Raw genomic sequence first — 23,915 nt, forward strand, 5'->3', positions numbered from 1 at the left:
GTGGTACCGACTATCGGTGACGGTGGCTTACGGTTTCGGTGGTGATGGTGGCTTTCGGTGATGGTGGCTTACGGTGATGATGGCTTACGGTGATGGTGGCTTACGGTGGTTTTAGGCGTTATGATGGCATCCTTGAATGGCGACTAACAATGACCACAGCAATGGTTTCCCTGACCATGCGTCGATCTGACTACAATGGACTTATTGTCTATTGCATCGCCATTTTGATACCGAACGTGGATCCACAACTTGGACGTCGAGAATTTCCCGCTTCTGCCGTTGTCTCCAAGGGAGTACACGCAGGGTTGATTTCTGGCTCCGGGAATCGTATAGCGTTCACGTGTGTCCAAGTTGGGAGTATAACTGGAAATAAATGTCCGATTTGTGCACAACGGACGGAAAAAGGCCTAGTCAGGCCTATTAAAACAGGCATTAGTCCCAACCACACACATACACCATAATTTCCGCGTCGAATTAGAAATCTTAACCATATAAAACTTTACCTTTTTCCGATCTTCAACGTGTAAGACCCGCTTAACGGAAAGGGACCACGTTGGCTTTGTTTTACACAGAACCCTAAATAAGGTAACACTAACAATTAGTTTATACACTACTAACAAATAACTAACTCTTTACCTTATTACACACTACTAACACTACTTCTACACGAAACACTAACTCCCTTACTACACACTACTAACTTTCCTAAAATAAAAGAATTAAATATTACTCAAAAATCACACTTTTCACTTCGGACAACTAACTCGATTTTTAAGAACACGCCGCGCACTACTAACTATCTCGAAGTCTTGAGCCAGAAAGAAAGAATTGGTTGGACGGCGGTATCTAGAAGGTTCTTGAGGCTTCCCTTTTTTTTTTTGACAAAACCAATATTATTCATTCGTGAATCATATTCCTTTTATATGCTGCATTTACAGTGTAAGAATAATGAAAGTCTAATTAGGTCGACTACTGAATGAACACCGTCTACTGACACATAGGTGGCAGCACTACTTTGCATAAGGCAAGGTGTTTTTAAAGGAGGTGGTGCACTTGGCGAAGCTAATGCAAATCGATTTAAGAAACCAACGGTTACAATACCCCTCCACCCGGCTGCAAAATGACGCTTATGTCATTTTGTACGCATTGATTACCAGAAAGTTTTTATCTTCATTCCTCTTTTACTCTTTGTAAAAACAATTGAAAATAACTTTGCGGGATTTAATTACATCATCTTGGTTCTCTCTTCCTTCAATGGAAGAACAAATAAAACGATGTTACTTCATTTTCCTTGCAATTACGAGTTCATTGCGTGAACTCTTTCTGCTGTCAGTTACTGTTATTGTTTACTCCTGCTCTTCATCAAATCAAATCAATTCACGAAAAATTGTCTCGTTCTAGCGCTTTGAACGTTGAGAATTCAGTTGATTTTCATTTATTGGTTTTGTTGCTATTCGGCGTTTTTGAGGAATTCATCAAGCGACTAATATTCCGGTAATCAAGTTGATTTATCATACGGTAAGTACTTATCATCATTCAATAACTATTTCTTAAACAGTAAGAAATCTACCATTCATTCCTCATTTCCTAATGCTCAGTTTGTTTACATCCAGTTTCTCCCCATGGTCTGCAGTCCCAGGAAGAAAAGCTGAATAGGCTGATACTAATACGCTAAGTGTTAATTTTTACGTCAAAATTCCATTGACAAAAACCTAATCAACCTATCTGGTAATCATTTTTTTTCCTTTTTTTTTTTCGTTTTAGGTGCCGGGCTTTAAATCAGCGGAGGAGAAGATTCCGAGGTGTTTTCCAGAGTCGTCTACCAATTCATACGAGCTTGTACCGATCCTTGCTTTCACGGTACAGGGGGTGTAGAACGGTGCAAGTTTGGCATTGAATTTGTCTACTGCTGAGGACTGTTTGAAACTTCTTTTGAGGACCCTCTGACCAACTTGATACACCGGTGCGTGCTTTTTCCGACGTAAGTTGTAATATTGTGAATTTTTCGAGTATTGCTTTTGTAAATTTTTGACCACAAGATCGCGAATAAACTGATCAACCTTAGTTTTGTTTTCTAGTCTTTTTTCATCCGAAATTATCGTCTCATCCCTATCGACTCTATGTTCATCACCCCTTCCTACTACTTCATGACCAAATATGATCTTATACGGAGAGAATCCAGTTGAGCTATGAGGAGTAGTGTTCAATACGTGTTCGACTTCCGAAATCCGAGTGTCCCAGAGAGTTTGATCTGATCGGACGTATGTACGAATACACGCATTTATGGTCCTATTTAACCTTTCGACGGGGTTCGCCTGACAATGGTGTCGTGAGTTAGCCCAATGCTGAATGCGGAACTTTTCGAGGAGAGATTTGAATTCCTTCGATAGGAACGTGGAAGCATTATCGGATATTAAACATTCCGGCACGGCGTATCGTCGAAACAGGTTGTCTTCTAAGATTTTGTTGACTTGAGAGGTGGAAATTTTGCGAAGCGGAAACAACCAACAGTATTTCGAAAACAGGTCCATGACTACGAGCAGGTGACAATGGCCGGTCTTACTTCTGGGAAGCGATTGAATGAAATCAACGGCAATGATCTGAAATGGCTTCGTAGTAACCCTCTGTTGCCCCATCACGGGATGTTGGGACTGGTTACTCGGCTTGCTTTCTTGGCAGATCTTGCACCTTTGCACGTAAGCCTTGATTTCCTTCGCCATATGGGGCCAGTAGTACTTCCTACGGACCTTCGCCAGCGTCTTCTCGTAGCCCATGTGAACAGCCTCATCATGTTCCTCAAACAAAACCTTCTCTCTCAACGCGAACGGAACGCAAATCTTCCACTCAAAACGGTAGTCAATGTTCTCCGGGCTGGAGACAAACTTCTTCAAAATCCCATTCTCCACTCGAAAATCCTTGTAGTTTTCCGGCTCCTCGATAACCTTCTGCGTCATGTAGTTATACCAATCGGACGTGGCCGATGTTGCCCTGACCTCTTCCACGGCTCTGGACAGAGCGTCAGGCACAATGTTGTCGACTCCTTTGCGATGGTGGATTTCCATGTCGTGTTTTTGCAATTCGAGGCTCCATCGACATAATCGAGAGGACGTTTTCCAGCTGCTCCGTAGGATGTACGTCAAAGCCGACGCGTCGGTGATTACCGTGAACCTCGAACCTTCGATATAACACCTGAATTTTTCCAATGATCTCAGGACTGCTAAGGCTTCCTTCTCGGTAGCAGCATACCGTTGCTGAGTGGCACCTAGTTTTTGCGAAAAGTAGGCCACCGGCTTGTCGATGTCATCATACGTCTGTGTTAAAACTCCGGCAATGGCGGAATCACTAGCGTCGCAATGGATAGAAAATGGCTTGGAAAAGTCGGGGTTTGTCAATATGGGGGCACTGATCAACAACTCCTTGATCTTGACAAACGCCGCTTCAGCGGAATCGTTCCACTTCACAACCTTCGGCTGATCTTTAAGCAGATCAGTCAATGGGCGTACAATCTCACTAAAGGTTGCTATAAACCGCCGATAGTAGTTGCACATACCCAGAAATCTCCGCAATGCTCGCAGCGACTTTGGACGTTCGAAATTGAAAATGGCTTCGACCCGATCCGGATTTGGGCGAAGTCCGTTCTTACTCAAAATATACCCTAAGTACGGGACTTCCGATACACAAAACTTCGACTTCTGTAAGTTGATGGACAGGTTAGCTGCTCTGAGTCTAGATGCCAACTCCTTGAGCCTATCCAGGTGCTCTTCAAACGTGTTGCTTATCACGATGATGTCATCGAGGTAAACAAACACGTTTGGTTCCAGCTCACTCCCGCCCAGAACACGGTCCATCAATCTCGACAAAGTTGCCGGACTGTTCACTAGGCCGAAGGGCATCCGAGTGAACTGGAACAGCCCTCTCCCCAACACCGAGAACGCGGTGTACTTCCGAGAACGTGGATGCAGCGGAACCTGTAGAAACGCCTTCGACAAATCTATCGTGGAGATGTAACAACTCGGACCTAAACGACTCAGGATTCTATCGGCGTGTGGAAGAGGGTAAGAGTCCCGAACAGTTCGCTCGTTGAGCTTCCGGGCATCTAGGCATAACCGGACTGAGCCATCTGGCTTGTCCACTGGGACAAGGCGGAGTGACCAGTCACTGTATGACCGTTCTATAATACCACACTGTAACATACTATCTAGTTCCTGGTTTATCTTCTCTTGCCTAGCGGGGGAGGTTGGAAACGGGTTTATGCGCACCGGAGAAAACTTCTTCGCTTCGTCCGACAGCTCGATTCGATGGCTAATCATTGCCGTTGACTCCAGATGACCTTCTACTGCTGGTTTGAACAACTTCTTCACTTCCTCTAGTTTCTCCACCTGCTCCTGCGTTAAAGAGGACTCCACCGTATGTTCTCGTAGCTCTTCAACGGAACTTGGAAAATCAGTGGCCGCGATGCTCGGCACGATCCCAAACGACTGCCAAAAGTCTGATCCTAAGATCAGTTTGCGTTTGACCGATGGAATAACTAGAGCTGACAGAATCTTAGTTACGCCATTGAACGTAACTGGTAGATCAACACAGCCTGAAACTTCCAACTTTTGCCCACTGGCAGTAGCGATATCTATGTGGGCGGGTTGTAGACGCAAACGGCATGTTTTAAGTAGAAAATTTGAACCATAACCTAAAATGCTGCGATTCGCTCCGCTATCCAGCAATCCAATCAGTGGAACGTCCAGGATTTCTACTTTTACAAAGGGTCTATCATCGTCCACGATTTTTAGAAAATGCTCGCTAATTTCAATATTGGAGGAGTGCATATATTCGTCGATACCAACTTGCCTCAAACCTAATGAACGAAGACTATGATCGGGATTATTAGGGGTTTTCTTATCGTACTCAGCTGCCGTCTGCCCCTCCAGACGGGAACTTAAGCGTTTTTTGCACAGAAAGGGCAAGATTTAGTCTCCACGTTGTGGAAACCGCACTTGTAGCAGAATTTATGCTTGGGGCGCTCGCACTCAGATTGGTGATGACCTGGAAGGCGACAGTTATAACACATGCCGGGCTTGGGTGGAATGTACTTATCCAGTAAAACCTTCAACCCATCAGACACAGACTTTTTACCGTTCTCCTCATCTCCAGACTGCTGATCGCGTGCCGGCTTTCTGTCTCCTTTTTCCCTATTTGGTTTATCCGCTGCTTTCTGATCCGATCGAGATTTAACTGACTGACCTCCATCTCTGCTTGCTTTCGATTTCGTATCTGATCTCAATTCATTAACTTGGGGACGATTCCTCGAAGGTTGTTCATCTTGGTTACGGGTCTCATACTTATACCAAAAAGTGGCATCCAGTTTGCGACCAAAAAGTTTCAGATCTGCGAGATTATCAATTTGAGCAGCTACTACATGCCCTTTGTAATCCGCTCTCAAATTTCTAAACACGATCTCAAATTTCTTTTTTTCTGAAATTGGTCTCGTTAATGAATTGAAAATTTTTTGAATGTCAAAGAAGAAATCCTGAAACTTTTCTTTAGATCTTTGTTTCCTGTCTACAGCTCTAAACTCACTCACGTGGTCGTGATCCGGGCTCAAAAATTCCTTTTTCATCTCGGCCACCAACTCTTGCCAAGACGAAAAATCCTCATTCTCCACCCCTTGCATAAACCAAACTTTGGCTAGGCCTGAGAAAAGATGGATCGCTGAACGAAACAATTCCTTATCGGAAACGTTTTCCGATTTCGCATAAAATTCCACTTCCTTAATGAATCGCATCAAACCTTGACCTCCGTCCCTACCGTCATAACGGCGTAAATTCCAGTCCGACACTGGTTTTGTTCGCCGAGTATTTGGGCCATGGTACCTATGTTTTGATCTCCTCGGTGGAGATGCGGACAATGACGACTCAGACACTGAATCGGAATCAACAACTTTATTATTTGGATTTGAATTCTTACTCGACAGATCAAACCTATTCAGAATACGCTCCTTAGACTTCTGGCGAACTGTTCTTGCTTCGGACGGTTTTGCAATACTGGGTGAAACATACGAATCTGAAGTTGGTTGTTCCAAAGTTGACCGGAGCAGACGACGCGATTGACTAGCACCTGAATTTGACGGCTTTGATCCTTCTGCAACCCGTGATTCCCCGTCGGTATCATCTGTCTGTGTCTCCTGTGACACACGCTGTACATTCGAAGGAACTGGAGGACCTAACTGTAACTGGGTCAGGGAATTTGTAATCTGCAGCATCACTTCCTTGCGAATCGAATCAATCGGAGAAAACATAGTGAAGAATGTGCTGTACAACCGACGAATAGTACCTAGAAGCCTGTCCAGATCTTCTAGATCAATTTCCTCTTCGGCGGCACTTTGAATGGCCGAACATCGAGCAAAATAGTGCACTAATCGTGTCCCTAATGCATCCCTAACGCCTTCGAACTCCTTCCTCTTTTCCAAATAATCTCGAATTTCCTTAATCTTTCCATCGATCAACCTAATTTCTCCGTCGACCGTACGAGTTTCACAAATTGCAAAATCGACTTCTTCCGGATCGCCTCTTTCCCTCTTCAACTTTTCCCGCAAACGTCTTCTGATTACCGACAAACTTTCATCTTTGACGAATTGAACTGCTCTAACTTCTAGTTCAAATTCAACCTCTTCCTTCTCCAGATGGTGAACCAAAAGGGTTCGATATTTTATCTGGATTTCAGAATCCATGACTGTGAATTTTTTTGGGTGGTTGGAGCTTTCAGGACGTAACGAGTGTTCGAATCGTGGCTAGATCAACGTCTGTGCCCTGTCCAGACTCACTCTTATATCCAACTGTACTCACCCTTCTCAGCCGCGATTTGGTTTAATCGGACTCCAGGACGGTTTTCAACGCAGCCTTATAGATTCTAGGGCCCACTCGTTACATCCGGAACAACTCCAACACCCTAGAAAACTTGTGAGATCTGCAAAACAACATTGATTCCGTTTGATTCTAGCTAGTACGAAAATATCGAAAATATCAACTAACCGAATGAATATCAACAAACGAATGAACAGCAACAAAACTTATAAATTGATTTAGTGAAGACCAAGGGTCCTTCAATTGTTATTAATTGATCTGTTTCGAATCCTTCCAAATATAACATGCAACATACTTAGTAAAATATTGCTAATAACTAAATTGCCGTTTGGAGAACGCAAAATAATAAAAACTGATTTTTCTGTTTTTCCTCCCCGCAGTCGGAGTGGTGAGATAATGTAACCGATTCTGAAAGTAATTATTATATTTTTGTTGGGCGCCAATTTGTTACTCCTATCTATACCCTCCTTCAATTCAAACGAATAAAGGAAAGCTCACAGGGTCGTTTTATGTTTACTCTCTTTGACACTGCACCTTCTAGCATAAAGAAGAAACATGAACAACATGAACGCTAAAAGGTTCATCAGGGTTGAATCCAACTAGATACATTAGTTTCACCAAATCTAACCTCGGAAAGATTTCAGAAAGCGAGGGGTGGGAAATTCCAGCATTGGGTGAATTTTCATCGTCGAAACACGAATAACTCAGAAATGTGTGAAATTCTAGAAATATCTACTTCTTAATAAATCAACAAAGCTGTAATGTGTAATTTAGAAATCATGCCTCGATACTTGAACATTTATTTTGATGGTTTACAACATACAAAATCCTACGTGATCACGTGTTTTATCTGTTTCCTTTTTACTATACATGTCAACTAACTTATGTGTTTTGTCTTCGTACTATTCTGTTCTTGCATGCTCATTTGTGTTTTAATAATTGGACCAGCGCGACTTACGGTTTTGGTGGTGGGACTGTGGTGGTAGTGATGATGGTGACTTACGGTGGTGGTACCGACTATCGGTGACGGTGGCTTACGGTTTCGGTGGTGATGGTGGCTTTCGGTGATGGTGGCTTACGGTGATGATGGCTTACGGTGATGGTGGCTTACGGTGGTTTTAGGCGTTATGATGGCATCCTTGAATGGCGACTAACAATGACCACAGCAATGGTTTCCCTGACCATGCGTCGATCTGACTACAATGGACTTATTGTCTATTGCATCGCCATTTTGATACCGAACGTGGATCCACAACTTGGACGTCGAGAATTTCCCGCTTCTGCCGTTGTCTCCAAGGGAGTACACGCAGGGTTGATTTCTGGCTCCGGGAATCGTATAGCGTTCACGTGTGTCCAAGTTGGGAGTATAACTGGAAATAAATGTCCGATTTGTGCACAACGGACGGAAAAAGGCCTAGTCAGGCCTATTAAAACAGGCATTAGTCCCAACCACACACATACACCATAATTTCCGCGTCGAATTAGAAATCTTAACCATATAAAACTTTACCTTTTTCCGATCTTCAACGTGTAAGACCCGCTTAACGGAAAGGGACCACGTTGGCTTTGTTTTACACAGAACCCTAAATAAGGTAACACTAACAATTAGTTTATACACTACTAACAAATAACTAACTCTTTACCTTATTACACACTACTAACACTACTTCTACACGAAACACTAACTCCCTTACTACACACTACTAACTTTCCTAAAATAAAAGAATTAAATATTACTCAAAAATCACACTTTTCACTTCGGACAACTAACTCGATTTTTAAGAACACGCCGCGCACTACTAACTATCTCGAAGTCTTGAGCCAGAAAGAAAGAATTGGTTGGACGGCGGTATCTAGAAGGTTCTTGAGGCTTCCCTTTTTTTTTTTGACAAAACCAATATTATTCATTCGTGAATCATATTCCTTTTATATGCTGCATTTACAGTGTAAGAATAATGAAAGTCTAATTAGGTCGACTACTGAATGAACACCGTCTACTGACACATAGGTGGCAGCACTACTTTGCATAAGGCAAGGTGTTTTTAAAGGAGGTGGTGCACTTGGCGAAGCTAATGCAAATCGATTTAAGAAACCAACGGTTACAAAACAGGAGGACAGAAAGACTTTCACAACTGACTAGGCTTCTTGAAGTTGTACAAAAGTGGACAGCGGTAATCATCCGTCATTATTAATAACCAACTGTGCTTACCACCACTGCACAAACAGTTCTTCCGAACGGTATAAATTCGCAACATCCTAATAAATGGCAACGCTCATTAATTTTGAATCTTCTTCCTCGACTCCTCACACGTCCCCCTCCTGATCGCGTCTAGCTGTTACCGGTGTCATCAACTACCGGCATGCCAAGTGTCCCTGACTGAGGCCAATTTACATCAATCTTCGCGTCGCGTCGGTCGTCCGTCTCAATCGATCGATCGATCGAACGGTTTGGATCCGACCGATTGATCGAATCACAATCACCAGAAAAGATTTTTTTTTTCGATCGGGCATCACGAGTCGTCGACGAGGAAGAAGAGTTGCGAGCGTGAATAATGCCCAATGTACAATAGGGTCAGTCACCGAGACGCTTTTTTTTTCGATCGCATGCGACTCGACGACTGCGAGTCGACTTGACTTTATAGGACTTGTGAGCTTCTAGAGTTTGCCACTTGAACTAGCGTTGAAGTCCATCGGGGGTTAAAAGCGAGAGAACGTTGATGTTTCGTTCTTCGCCTGTGGATCTATTCCTATAGTGAAGAAGCTGATGATGATGGCTGTTATGGTGGTGGTAGTGGTGAACCATTGGACGAACAGTGCTAAGGCTAGAATGGAAGGGCTTGTTTAAAAAAAATGGAATATCAGTACGAAGTGATTCAAGTAATCAATAACGTTTGTAATAACAGTCACGAAATGATCATCGGTGGAGTAGTTCATTTATTAGATATTAGAGGTCTTACTTTTCCATAGGGTAATCGCTTAATCGCTTGTTTTGATTTTGAATTCTCGGCGGAAATTAAAAACTTGACGTGGTTTTTGCGCAGGCTCACACGGAAATATCTTATGTAAACTTATAAATCCTCTAACGCCTACAATGTGATGCTCAATTTCTCCAAAATCGGGGTAGACTTGATCTCCTTTTTATCATATGCATCTTAATATTAATTTAATATTAATGTGTGAAAATTCTGTGGGATCAAGTCTCCACACGCAATCAAGATTAAGCGTGTCTAATTTTTGAGGGAGCAAGTCTCCCCTAACTTTTCAATTTCAAATCAAACTGAACAAAATATCGAAAGAAAACTGCCAATTCAATAATTATAATTGATTCTACTTATTTAAAGCTTTCAGCTATACAAATTGATATGTTTTGGATAAACATGCAGAGAGTATGTCTCTCCTGAAAGATCCTGAAAAGTTAAAACATAAGAACTACTCTCAAAATTATATACGATTCACAAACTGACGCATATGTCACCAGAATATACCCTTCCGGTTAAACGAAACTTGGAGGCATTTTGTCGCACAAAAATCCTTTCTCGATTTCTAGAAAACTGTGGAAACTCATTTTTCTCTGTGTAGCTGTACGGGGTGAAAAAAAAATCGCAAGTTGAACATTTTACTGGGGCGTTGAAAACTCTTCCAATTATTTTGGGTAAAACCTTCTGAAGTAATAAAGTACAATTATAAAAAAAAATCATCAGTTAATAATGTATTCGTCAATTAAATCCTCAAAACTGTTAAAGAATCCTGAATTTTTCATAAAATACCTTTGCAAATGACTTTTTTGGAGTTTTGGGAATTAACTCTCCTCCACATTTTGCCGTAGGATTGCGTCTTTCGGCAACATATTGGGGGTGCAATTTCAAAAAACCAAAATCGACCGCGTTACGAAAAGTGGTCAGGTTTTGACCACCTATAACTCTGTCAATAGCGGATGGGTTTTTATTCTAAACAAGCCAATCGATTGGAAATTTTTCTACAAATCTGTTAAGCTAAACGCTTTATCAATTTTCAATAGGTCACTATTGCAAATTACACAAATGTCCAATTGTTGCAATGGGGATCAAAATTATCACCGATTGCCTGTAAAAAGTGGTTTCCCCTGTCGCTGAATATTGACACTGAGCACGTAATCATACGTTAAAACTACGGTAGTGTCTTGGATACAACGTCTTATTTTTTCTAACGAAGTGTGACTATTGTCGGCAACCTCTTTTTCTTAAAGGGTGTCCACGATGAAATTGCCACACACAAATTGCACAACCTGTGAATCAACCGTTTTTTACATGTAAACCAATACTTTCTTCAGTTCCTCGACTGTCTTCACTACCTTAGGTCGTTTAAGAAGGTGCTGCTTCATAATCGCCCAGTACTTCTCGATGGGGCGGAGCTCCGGAGTGTTGGGAGGGTTGAACATTTTCGGCACGAAATTGACCTTATTGTCCGCATACCACTTCAGCACGTCCTTGGAGTAGTGGCATGAGGCCAAATCCGGCCAGAAGATTGTTGGGACGTTGTGAGCCTTCAGGAGAGGAAGCAGCCGCTTCTGGAGGCACTCTTTTATGTACACCTGTCCGTTCATCGTGTCCTGGGTCACGAAAGGTGCACTCCGCTTCCCGCACGTGCAGATGGCTTGCCAAACCAGGAATTTCTTCGCAAATTTGGACATCTTCTGAGTGCGGACATGCTCCGGAACGCTGAACTTATCCTTGGCCGTGAAAAACAGGTTGCCGGGGATCTGTTTGAAGTCGGCCTTCACATATGTTTCGTCGTCCATGATGCAGCATTCAACTTTCGTCAGCATGTTGAGGTACAACTTCCTGGCACGGGTTTTGGCGGACTTGTTCTGCTTCTCGTCGCGATTAGGGGCCTTTTATACCTTGAACGTTCGAAGCCCAGCCTTAGTTTTGGCCTTCTAGACAAAACTTCGGCTTAGGTGCAGCTTCTTAGCCACATCCCTAACGGAGGCGTTCGGATTTCGGTTGAAGGCCCCAACTACGCGGTTGTGATTTTTGGTGTTGTACGGAATACTTTTTCCTTCACTTCTGGGCTTCCGATCGGTGGTCAACCGTTCCTCGAACCGCTTAATCACTCACGACACCGTGGAATTCGCGATTCCCAACGTTTTAGCGATGGAACGATGCGAGAGATCCTTGTTCTCGTGATGAATGCGCAAGATTTTATCACGCACGAGCTGTTCTTTCGACTCCATTTCCGCGAGTTTTGATCACAGGACTTTAAAACTTGCAGGATGTAAATAATGCACTATGAACTAAATCCACCCAAATTTTCATTAAATTCTACCCAACGGTTAAAAAGTTAGAGCAATTTCATAGTGTGGCAATTTCATCGTGGACACCCTTTAGGCAACCTTTCCATTTGACTTGCGTGTTAACCTGCTGTTCTATTATCGGCAACGCGAAGCCAGCGTAGTGCGTATTTTCATTTATAGTAAAAAACCTAGCAAAATGCGTTTTTTTTTTTTTTTAGTTCTTTATTAAGGAGATTTTTAGCCGAATCAAAATGCGTTTGCTCAGTCGTAAAAATCTGATCAGATTAAAGCTGAAAGACTAAGACATTGCTTGAATACAAATAGCGAAGTATTTCGGTGAGAATATGCAGTGAACTTACCGATTTAATTTTGTTTGCCGAAAACAGACTATGCTTACCGGTGCCGTCATTTACTCTATGATATGATTGTCCAGGAATTCCGAACAGAACTCCAAGGATGTTTAATTCTGTGTATTGTTCCAAAAATGAGGCAAATTTCGAGATAATTCTGAAGATAATTCCAAGTGCGTTCTGAAGATAGTTCCTAGTAGAGATGGGCAAAATAGTTCTTTTCGCTGAACGGTTCTGAGTCGCTCAGTTCACTGGAAAGAACTAGCTCTTTTGTAACAGATCTTCTGTTCTTTTAGAAAACAGATGCTAGCACTTTAAAGTGGCTGCGTGGAGTTTCTAACAAAAGTTGAACAAATCTCAGATGCTTAAACTCCACTTGCATATACTGCACCGATAATGATATGAACCAATTGTGGAATAGTTGTTATTTGATATTTTAAGCTTTATTTGTTTAAAACTTCATATTTGCTTTTTCTGCTCTTAGAGTTCTTTCAATGCAGATGTGCAAACTGCAGATGTTCAAAATAATATTTAACAATTTGTATGTTTCCTAGCAGTCAGAATACCAAGAGTGCAAAAAATGCGTGTCGATGCTGGAGAAAGCTCGCTTCTCGGCTACGGGACAGGCATGCTGTGTCCCAAGCTAACTCTAGCCTTTACGCGCGTAAAGCTATTTCTTCTAGCGGTTCTTGATGAAAGATCAACGCCTCGCTTCTCTATATGTACACACTTTTACACAATTCATGTAAATTTAGGTGCTCTGAGAGTGACATATACGAGCGTCAATACTGACATAAAATTGAGTAATAATTTGACGGGAAATTCAGCTCAATCGAAGGTACTTTTCGTCGAGTAACAAACTTTTCAGTCTCGGAGCACTTAATTCAGTGGCGTCCAGTAACCTCACTTTTTACCTGTGCGCCAACTATCAAAACTAGATTTAATGCCATATTCATACTCGAATCGGTTGAAAAATACACTTAATAATTGATATGAGTTTCGGATTCGAAACTCATATGTCATTAGCCAAATACATCCGTAGACCATAGGTCCACCGTTGTATAATTGGCAATGCACCCGTGTACTGAATGGGAATTGTGGGTTCGAATCCCACCGGTGCCCTTAGATTTTTTCGCAAATTTTCTCACACGCACGTCTCTTGCCGATGATATGTGCTAACCTCTCAGTATCTTCTAACTGTCGCATATAACACTTAATCTTCTAGTTTACTCGATATCTATCCATTGCAAGCAATATTTTGATAATTGATTATGTTTTGAGAGTTGGTGCACAGGTAGATTGAGGTTGAGGAAACGCCGCTGCTAGAAATGTTTGGAAACAAACCTCTGACGAACTCAGAAAATAACTCAGAGATTTAAAAATTGCTGAAATTGTCGTTTACACTAGTGAGATCACCTTAGAGTACTCATCTTGGCCATTTTATGCATTGTGTTCCCTCCCGTATGGTTCTCTTACTAGTTCATTCTCGTACTAGTTTCACCGTATTAGTTCTTCGATGTAGGTAGTTGACGTTACTCGATCCGTTCATTCCTTTTCCATTATTTCAAAAGAACTACACTCCCGATCATAAGTTTAAGGACACCCCCAAAAAAACATGACACATTTGATATGTTCATATCTTTCGCATGTTACGCCCAATTTTCGTTCTCTTTAGATCATTTGAAAGGTATTGAATGAAACTTTCCTCGTAGGCACATTGTTCTATATAATTTTCAAATTTTGTGTGCTAAAAGTTCACCCAAAGTTACAATTATTTTTCAAAATTTACTCTGAAAAATCGTGACTGAATTTCTCAGAATTGGGTTGACCAAATTTTGACATAAAAGTAGTAGTAGAACACTTATGCTATACCATTCATACCATTCAAATGACCTTTGGAGATCGAAAATTGAACGTAAAATGAGAAATCATTGAACAAAACATATTTGCATGGTTTTTTGGGGGTGTCCTTAAACTTATGATCGGTAGTGTACCATTCTTTTTAAAAGAACGATCGTTCATTCGTTCATTAAGAAGAACTAGTTTTTTAGTACCGTTCGTGAACGAATTCCTCTAGGAACTTCCTAGGGTTATCTTGAGAAGAGTTTCAAGAAGAATTTACCATTCCAAACGGATTCTGAGAAGAGTTTCAAGAAGAATGCTTGGATAATTTCTTGTAAATTCTATGCGCATTCTGAGGGGATTAGAAGGAAAGGCAGTTACCGATACTTTGAGGAAAATTGGGTAAACGCCATTCACATTAGGGGCTGCTCATAAATTGCGTAAACTCCTTAAGAAGGAATGAGTTGTGAATAAGTGGGTATAGTTCAGGTTATTTTTTAATTGTATCCGTTTTCATTTGTCACTTGCACCTCGTTTCTTCTGATCTCCTCAAATCTAAGTAAAATATCAGAAGAATTTTCCATTTCTGGGCACAGTACATATTTTCATTGTCCGAGAAAAAAGTTAAAGCTAAAAAAAACGATATTAAGGGGGCTTCCATAAAGAATGCTTCATATATCAATGACAATGATATGCTAGCAAATTTGTGCCTTCAGAAAAGTTTATGGAATTGATGAGTTCTACAATGTTGTAGAACATTTCAACTACGAAAATAGTCTGTAACAAAAATTAGAATTTTGTGGCGTCCCAATCAGACCACGACCACTTCGTCAGATGCGCCTTCTTTCAACTTAAAGCTCCACTCAAGACACCTGAAATTCGTCCTTCTGGACCACTGTAGTGCACAGGGTGGTTGAATAAAACGGTACCCATTAAAAATCTCAATATTTTATTTATTCATAATATTCTAGACTGGTCAGTGTAGATTTATTCAGCATCAGCTGATTCAAAATGGGAGCTTTTTGCTCGAATAATCTTCGTAAAACGATCAGCAACACTGGAGCAGCTGGCTCGCACGATTTTCTTTGTATAGCTACCATAAGAGCGTCCTTGGCTTAGCATAAATCGCCCTTTCTACGATGCTCCACATCGCGAAATCTAGCGGGTTAATATCCGGAGAAGAAGGAGGCCACATTTCCGTGTTAGGGCATAAATATATTCATATGGGGAGACCATAAGAAAGCCAAACGTGGTTAAATTTCTCTGTCCAAGAAAACCGTGTTACACAGTGTTGACCAGTTCCAGGCCAGTTGTGGGATAAATGGTTGAAAGACAAAATGTTGAATGACAAAAGTTCAAAAGGACAAAAAGTCGAATGATGCGAAGGGGGCCAAAAGGTCGAATGTTGAGAAGGAAGACAAAGGTCTGACAAACGGTCGAATCGTTCAAAGAGAGACAAAATGATGAATGGCCTAAAGAGGAACAAAATGTCGAATGATGGCAAATGGTCGAATGATCCAAAGAGGGACAAATGATCGAATAATTAGAAGTGAGACAACATTTCGAATGGACAAATAGTTGAATGGTCCAAAGAGGATCAAAAGGTCTTATGGTTCAAAGAGGGGATGCGATATTCTAAATAAACTAATATTTCTTACAAACCAGCACTGTTCTTTCGAATAACAATGTTGTTATGGTTTATGACACTGGATATTAAAATCCCATTATCATTATTCCTTCTTTTCATATCTGCTCGTTTTTTTCTTATTCTGGTTGAATCCTTCGGAACAGTATTTACAAGCTGATTTTAATCCATCGATTTACAAGTATATTGCACATTGTATAGTTTTTTTTTGCTATATCCATCCGTAGTTATACTGACACTAAAAGCTATCACTGAATTATCAATATATTTCCTTATTTTCATCACTGCTCGTTCTTTCGTATAACCAAAAATTGTATCGATTTTAGTTAGTTATATAATATTCAACGTAACGGTGTCTTAAGTCTGTCAAGTATTCTATTCCACTATTTACCATCTGGAGAAGTGTGCTTCACATGAAAATGTACCGCCATTCGACCTTTTGTCCCTCTTTAAATCATTTGGTGTTTGCTTTCCCATTCAACCGTTTGTCCACCTTCTCATCAATCGATCATTCGAACTTTAGCCCCCCTTCTCATCATTCGACCTTTTTTTCCCTCTTTAAATCATTCGACCATTTATCACCATTAGACTTTTTGTTCCTCTTTGGGCCATTCGTCCTTTTGTCCCCCTTTGAACCATTCGACCTTTTGTCCATTCGACGTTTTTTCCATTCGACCTTTAACTTTTGTTACTCTTTGAATTGTTCAAATATGTGTTCCTCTTTTGTCCATTTCACCTTTTGTCTCCTTCTCATCATTCAACTTTTAGTCCAGTAGACCTTTTGTCCCCCTCTTAATCATTGGACCTTTTGTCCCCCTTTTAATCAGTGGACCTTTTGTCCATTCAACTTTTTGTCCCGTTTCTCATCATTCGACCTTTTTCCCCCTTATTATCAATCGACATTTTGTCCATTCGACCGTTTGATATTTTGAATATTAGTTCTCCTTCTTATCATCCGACCTTTTGTATATTAGGCCTTTTGTACCTTATATCTTTTGTCATTCGACGTTTTGTCCATTCGACCTTTTTATTTGGTCCCTCTTTGAATCGTTCAACCTTTTGTTCCTCTTTCGTTTTGACCTTTCATTCGACATTTTTTCCCTCTTTCAATCATTCGATCTTTTGTCCATTTGACTTTTTGTCCTTTCGACCTTTTGTCATACAATCTCCAGGCGGAATAGGACAAACCATATGTTTTTTTTAGCTCGGCCTTCTCCGATTTGCATGAAACTTTGTTTGTTATTGGTAATCATTCACATTTTTGTAAAAAATCCATTTTGGATATTGTATTTTTTTTTCAAAATGGCGTCTTCGACATTTTTCAAAAAATTGTAGCACTAAAACGTCACTTCTGATCGAAATGACATCCGAGACAAAGTTGTCGAGAAAAGCATATTAAATCTGGATAAAATATAAACGGTAATTTTGTATTAGTAATTTTGAGCAAAAATTCAAAAAAGTGTTATAAACTGAAATGTTTCAAAATAGTATAACTTCAATATTTATAATTTATGTTTTAAATAAAGCCCATAATGCAAATTTTAGGAGTGTTCAAAGCCATGGACACTTGAAAACGGACAGAAATCCTAGAACATCAACATTTATTCATATTTTTAAACTTCTTGTTAACAAGCTTTGTTGTAATTTTTGCACAGGTAACGATTTATAATGTTTCAAATATTGTTTTCTGTGTAGAAATTACATAAAAAAGCGTACTAGTTAAAAAGTTGAAATATTTGACCAAAAGTTCTTAATTGACGATTTTTGTTAATTTGGACACATGGTTTTAAATATTCCAAAAGTTTGAATTCTTAGATATGTTTTTTTGAAATAAAAACCGGGAATTCGGATTTGCCAGGAAAAAACCTGGAAAAATGCGGGAAAATCCAAATCGCACCGGGAAAGATAATGTATACTCATCCTAAGTAACAATTTTGGTTTTATCATAGTCTTGTTCCGGAGATGAACCAGCGTCTGGCTGAAAATCTCCTTAATAAAGACAACCAACCAACCAACCAACCATAGTCTTGTAGGCCATAATTTGGTCTTCAAGAATCATTTAAACCATTATGAAATTTTCAATTTTACATGGAATCAATCAATTTTATATCATATACATAATTATATTTTCGGATGGGAAGTAAAGCCGTTGGTCCCCGGTTCATGAGTTGATGGGTCGATAGGTAGGGTCCAGGTGTGGGAGCTGCCTTCCTGGCACGTCGGTAGCATTGGTGCTCAGCACGGAAAACAAGATCGACGGAAAAAACAAACCAAAGGAAAAAACATAATTCTATTCATTTGTTTACACTTCTGTTTCAATTTTCATATTATAATATCATATTATATATATAGCTTACAGAGTATTTTTTGATAATTTCTTTTGGTTGTCATTGGATGAACATTTTTTTAAATTATTTTGCTACAGTTTTCCGAGTAAAGTAGTGTTAATATAAAGCCTAACCGAGACATATCTTGTCACGAAGCTACTACAAACTCCTTGCATACCCGATCATGCTTGGCCTGCAAATGTTCGACACCGTACACAATTAACGAACTTAAAAAAATCATGAGCTGATTGGTCCAGAGATAAATTAAAAATAATGTCTGTACTTTGTGCTAATCAGGTACACAAGATTAGTCAGGATATCGTAGAATACCTTGGTTAGCCTGTATAATATAAAGATCTGAATCCATACTTCTCACGCTGAAGACAATGTACTCGATTATTTAAGAGATAAATTATCCAGCTCAAACCTAGGCGTAATCATCATTATCATGAACTTAAATCTAACCGGGATAAGTCACGAATGATACATGAGTGTTAAAGTTGCTATTATATATAGTAGGGTAAATGTTGGCTTCGGCACCCATTGACTGTTTTCGGCAACCAAAATTTAAACGTTAATTTCACTATGTTTTCCCATCAACACACTTCCCTGAATGTATTCAAACGATTCTTTAGTCTTTCAGCTTCAATCTGATTATATTTGTATGACCGAGCAATCCTGTAATGCCACATTTTTCTTCAAATGAAACATACGCACTACAAAATGGGGTTGATTTCGAGTTGCCGATAATAGAACAGCTGGTTAACACGCAGTTCTAATGGGAAGGTTGCCGAAGAAAAAGAGTCTGCCAACAATAGTCACACTCACCTGAGAAGTTTGGAGCGTTGTAAAAACGCTTTAAAACCGTTTTGAAAAATTCTATCGATTGGAATGGATAGAGAAGCAAGCAGCAGATGAATGTAAACAAACAGACACGTCATATATGTGCGTGACGCTGAGAAAATGCTAATAGAAGTGCGGACGCTGCTTAGATTGACGGGAATACGTAAATTCCCCTATAATATATAATAATATAATATATAAATTAATAAAAAAGAATAAAGATCTGAACTCCAGGAATTTTGGAAAACCTAATATTCCAAACCACACAAGAAACATTTCCGATTTTAATGTGGCCTTTAAGTCCATTCTAAGCATATAAGGCCTCTTCAAAACCATGATAAAACCAAAATTATTACTTGGGCAATTATATTAAGGGTTTCCCGAAGGTTTACCCATTCTATCATTAAGTAGAATCATCGTATTGATAATCTTAAATTATATTTCGAACGGAGACTCAAAATGCTCAAAAGTGGAAATCGAACAAGATATGTACTAACCTGTAAAATATCTCCAATACAATTTAAATATGTTGGTTGTATCCAACAAAATGTTTTAAGGCATATAGAGCTTCAAGATTTGAACTCCTGGAAGATTTTAAGAATTTTTAATACTGCGTATTGAAACTATTGATTTATGCTTTTTTCAACATACCAAAACAACATTTAGGCTAAATTTTTGCAGGAGACCCTTTGATTTTATACGAGTTCATGCTTGCATGAGATTTTGGAGATCTAGATCAACAACATATTAATGCAAATCTTATCTTATATTTTTCTGCAAAATTGACGTATTGTAGAGCAATTCTGCTGAAAAAATATGATTATTTATAAACAGTTATTTTTGAAAGCCATTTTATTTTAAGGCAGCGGTGATTTTTTGGTTGGTTTTTTTTTAATAACCGGGAAAAAACCGGGAATTGGAAAATCGGATTTGAATAGACACCCTGTTTTTAATACTTTTTAAGAATTTTTACTCAAAATTACAAATAAAAATACCAAGTATATTTTTCACAGAAACACTTTATTTTTCTCTACAACTTTGTCTCAAGCATCATTTCGATCAGAAGTGACGTTTTTGTCACTTATTGAAAAATTTGACAAAGACGCCATTTTGAATAAAATTACAACATCCAAAATGGTCGAATTGTTTCATATGTGTGAATGATTGCCCATAACACAAAGTTTTAAGCAAATCGGAGAAGGTCGAGTTCTCGTGATTCGTCATTTGGCGTGGAACTGCTCTGATTGTTAGTTGTAGTGGTATAAGATCTTGAAAAACAAACATTGAATGAATACGTACAGATAGAAAATCGATTTTTAGCCTTTTTGTACACGCAGGCAAAAGAACGTAAGAATTCCATAAGAAACACTTATGAATTTTAGCCACAAGAAATCAGTATGAATTTCATTGATTTGCCTTATGAAAAATAATGTTGATAAAAAAATAATAAATCGGAGCAGACTGGAACCGAACCATGGACGTTGAAATTACGGATCTCGTGTGTTGACCACTCGTCTTTCAACGCTTAAGAATGTGGAATGGCTAAAGGCGTATAAGGGCTACGTTGTGTTAGACGAAAATCTTTCATAAATCGCGCTTATGAAATTCATATTTGTCGTTCATAAGTCGAATCTTATGAAATTATTAAGTCTATTTGCCTCAGTGTTCGATTGTATCCTATAATCTTAGAATCCCTTTCCGGTCACTTTTTTAGTTGATTTTCGTCACTAATTCACTATTATTATTGCTTACCACTGCTATCAGCCCTTCTAGTACCAACAGTGGCTCATCTACCCTATCACAATTCGGAATTGGCTAGTTTACCGGCGTTTCTTTTATTCCGACCAGCACTGTACAGTGATTTCAAAGGAATCATGGAGACGCATTGTGATGCGTAATACTCTTCGTTGTAAATAAACTACTAGGCTTCTCCATCAGCGTGACTATATATTGAAATGAATGCAGTATCGCAAAAAGAAACCCTCGCCCCATTACGGTTTATTGGAGCACATACATTTAATTGCAAACCTCTCGATATTACGTGTAGTTTTGATTCAGCATTGCCCGGAACCGTCGTTTCTCAGGCACGAATTGCGCCTAATGACTTTTTCACCCATCAAAGGCGAATCTCCACACATCAGAATCTCAGAACCTCAAAATCCGTTCTAGAAGCGCTCAAGTGCCAGCATATCATTTCCACTCAGATCCTCCGTCTTCACCAATCCATCTGCGCGTCTTTTTTTTTGTGTGGATACACCTTTCAGGTACTTCCACCCCACCGCCAGCTCCCTCGATCCGAAGCCTTCCCGCATCTTTTGCCTCACAGCCAGCCAGTCAGTCAGTCAGTCAGTCAATGTTTTGCTTCATTCCGCATGGAACATTGTTGCTGTTGTTGTTGTTGTTGTTGTGGGTACTACATACTTGGTGGATCGAGCGAACGAGAGACAGACCATAGAGAGATCTACCTTGCGCGAGGCTGTTGATGGATAGAAGCTTTTAGTTTAACTTTGACTTGTGCTACGGTAACATACCTTCCGTTTCGTCCGCCGATCGTCATCATAATCATCAACAGTTACAGCGTCCAGTGCGTGCAAAGTGCGTGCCGCGTGCGATCGTTTGTTTTGGTTTTTGTTTCGGTGTGCCATCAGCGGGCGACTTCGGTTCTGCTAGTTCCTGTGTTCTTGTTGGGCCTAATACTTTGGATGCTGCATGCCCATTTGTGACGAAGAGTGGAACATTTTTTCGATCGTGATCGGTGGTGTGTGTCTTTAGCCGTAAAACCATCAAGTGCTAATGTTATCATAAGCAAACAGTGGTGCTAATTGTGCACAATTCGTTGGTGGTGTGGATGCTGTGCGTGTTTTGATCTACAAGGAATTCCACAAACCGGAGCAGTGGCTACGAGCTTCGGCATCCGTCGATCGTTGGAACATGCCAACGTTGGACGCATTGAGCTGTTCAGGACGACCCTTGATGTGAGTAGCTTCCATTCGATCAAAACCGACTTAACGTGTGTCCAATTGTAGTACACGTTCAGCTACCAACCACTGCTGTCGAGAGCTGCTAAAGACGAATTTTCGTGCATGTTTGTTCCGCGACGCAGCCGTTTTTTGTCGTTTGGGTACCATCGTCGTCGTCGTCGTCGTCGTCCGTGTATCCGCGTTCATAACACGCTTAATTGCGTACGTACGATGTGACCTTTGCTTGGTCGCGGGCTGATCGCAAAAACAGTGTCTAATGCGGTCGGTCGCTCGGTCGGTCGGTCGTGTAGGTACAATTTTCGGGGTTTTCGCGCTTAACACGCGCGAGCGATGCTGAGTTGATTGCCGGCGAGTTCGTTCTATCTATCAAACTACGCGCTCCTTGTGGACCTTTAGGAAGGCCATTATCACTGCAAGACCGAAGAGATCTGTTTTTGTCTGCATCGTATCAATCTTCACGTTGGATACGACTGCGATGCCACAAATACCGATTTTCGTACACGACCCCTTGTTTAGTTTGATACCGTAAGGTACTGGGACAAGTTTGTTAACTCAAACAATAATTCCAAAAATTAACAATTGTTTGAGCTACGAAACTTGCCACAGCACCTTACGACTGTATGACGACAATATGCTCAGATCCCATTTAAAATCGTCACGGATGGGGGAAGAGTGGCGTGCACAGGTTTCAATCTCCGCACCTTCCCTGCCATTGCTAAACCCTTCCGACGCTAACGTGGAAGCCACCGAGAAGAAGAAGTGAGTGATCCCGGTAAGGAAACAATCAAAATAATGGCTCCACGCCAATTGCTTGTCAATAATTTTACGGAACGACGACGCGCGATCGCCTAGCCTCCACAGCCTTCGTGAGCGTCGTGTTCTCGTGCGTAATTATGCGAACACACATTCGAACGTCTCGTCTCGACGTGTCAAAAGTCGAGGAGCGATAAAAACTCGCTCAATAATAACAATAATAGCCAATAATATATAATATACACACAGTGCCACTCACGAGCCGTTTGTTGTAATCAATCAAATCGTTCTTTTTTTGGAGGCTTTGAGTGTTGTTTTTGTGCGATTCCTTTTCATTTTGGGATAATTCGATGGGGGTGACGTTTACCCCCATGGCTTCTTCCTCTTGGCGTTCTTTTTGAACTTCCTTCACCACATCCCGCTCGGATCGAGAGTTGAGGCACACAAATGTTTCCGAGTGTGGTTTTTGCTATAATGGGCTTCTCTATAGAGCCTTTTTTTTGTTGTTGGTCGTTGCCGTGTGGTTCTGAGCGGTGGCCCATTTGGTTGTAGCGTGAGGCTGATGGAGAAGTATTCATATAAAGTGTTAAGAGTGAAGCGGAATTTCCCACCAAATATGACGAGAGGAGAAGTGCTGGTTGTGTGTGGTTCTCGGACAAAAATAGATGAAGAGCAAAAAGCGGATTGTTTGAGTAATTATTTCATTTTGGTGGATAATGTTCAAATGTTGTTGAAGTTGTGCAGGTTTTGGCGCGCAGTCCCTTGATTTGTAGTGGCATATTTAATTTCAGAAACCTGAATTTGTCTACCTATGATGAGATCTGACCCTCCTTACGCATTAATTTCATGTGTCGTATGATGGGTTTTGGCCCTTGAAAGGAACTGAAAACTTCTCAAGGTTCTCCCGGAACATGTTCAGATGTGTCTAATGTGATCCTGTGCACTTGTAATAATTTCGCTTTATAGATTTAATTCCCAGTCAAAAAACTGGCCACTTTCCCTAGGGTACCCATCCGAAACATGTCCGGAGCGTTCCTGGGTACTTGAA

The 23,915-nt window shown here is 40.4% G+C and overlaps 1 protein-coding gene across 4 annotated transcripts in view; it reads left to right on the forward strand.

Moving 5' to 3' along the window:
• The window catches only part of cnc (cap-n-collar), a 237,477-nt gene that overhangs the window by 168,411 nt on the left and 45,151 nt on the right, over positions 1–23,915 (forward strand). The gene's annotated exons all lie outside the window — the stretch shown is intronic.

The sequence above is a fragment of the Ochlerotatus camptorhynchus genome, unplaced genomic scaffold (genome assembly GCF_037179485.1).
Source record: "Ochlerotatus camptorhynchus isolate MF236.1 unplaced genomic scaffold, CSIRO-AGI_Acam_v1.1 ptg000070l, whole genome shotgun sequence".
Lineage (NCBI taxonomy): Eukaryota > Metazoa > Arthropoda > Insecta > Diptera > Culicidae > Ochlerotatus > Ochlerotatus camptorhynchus.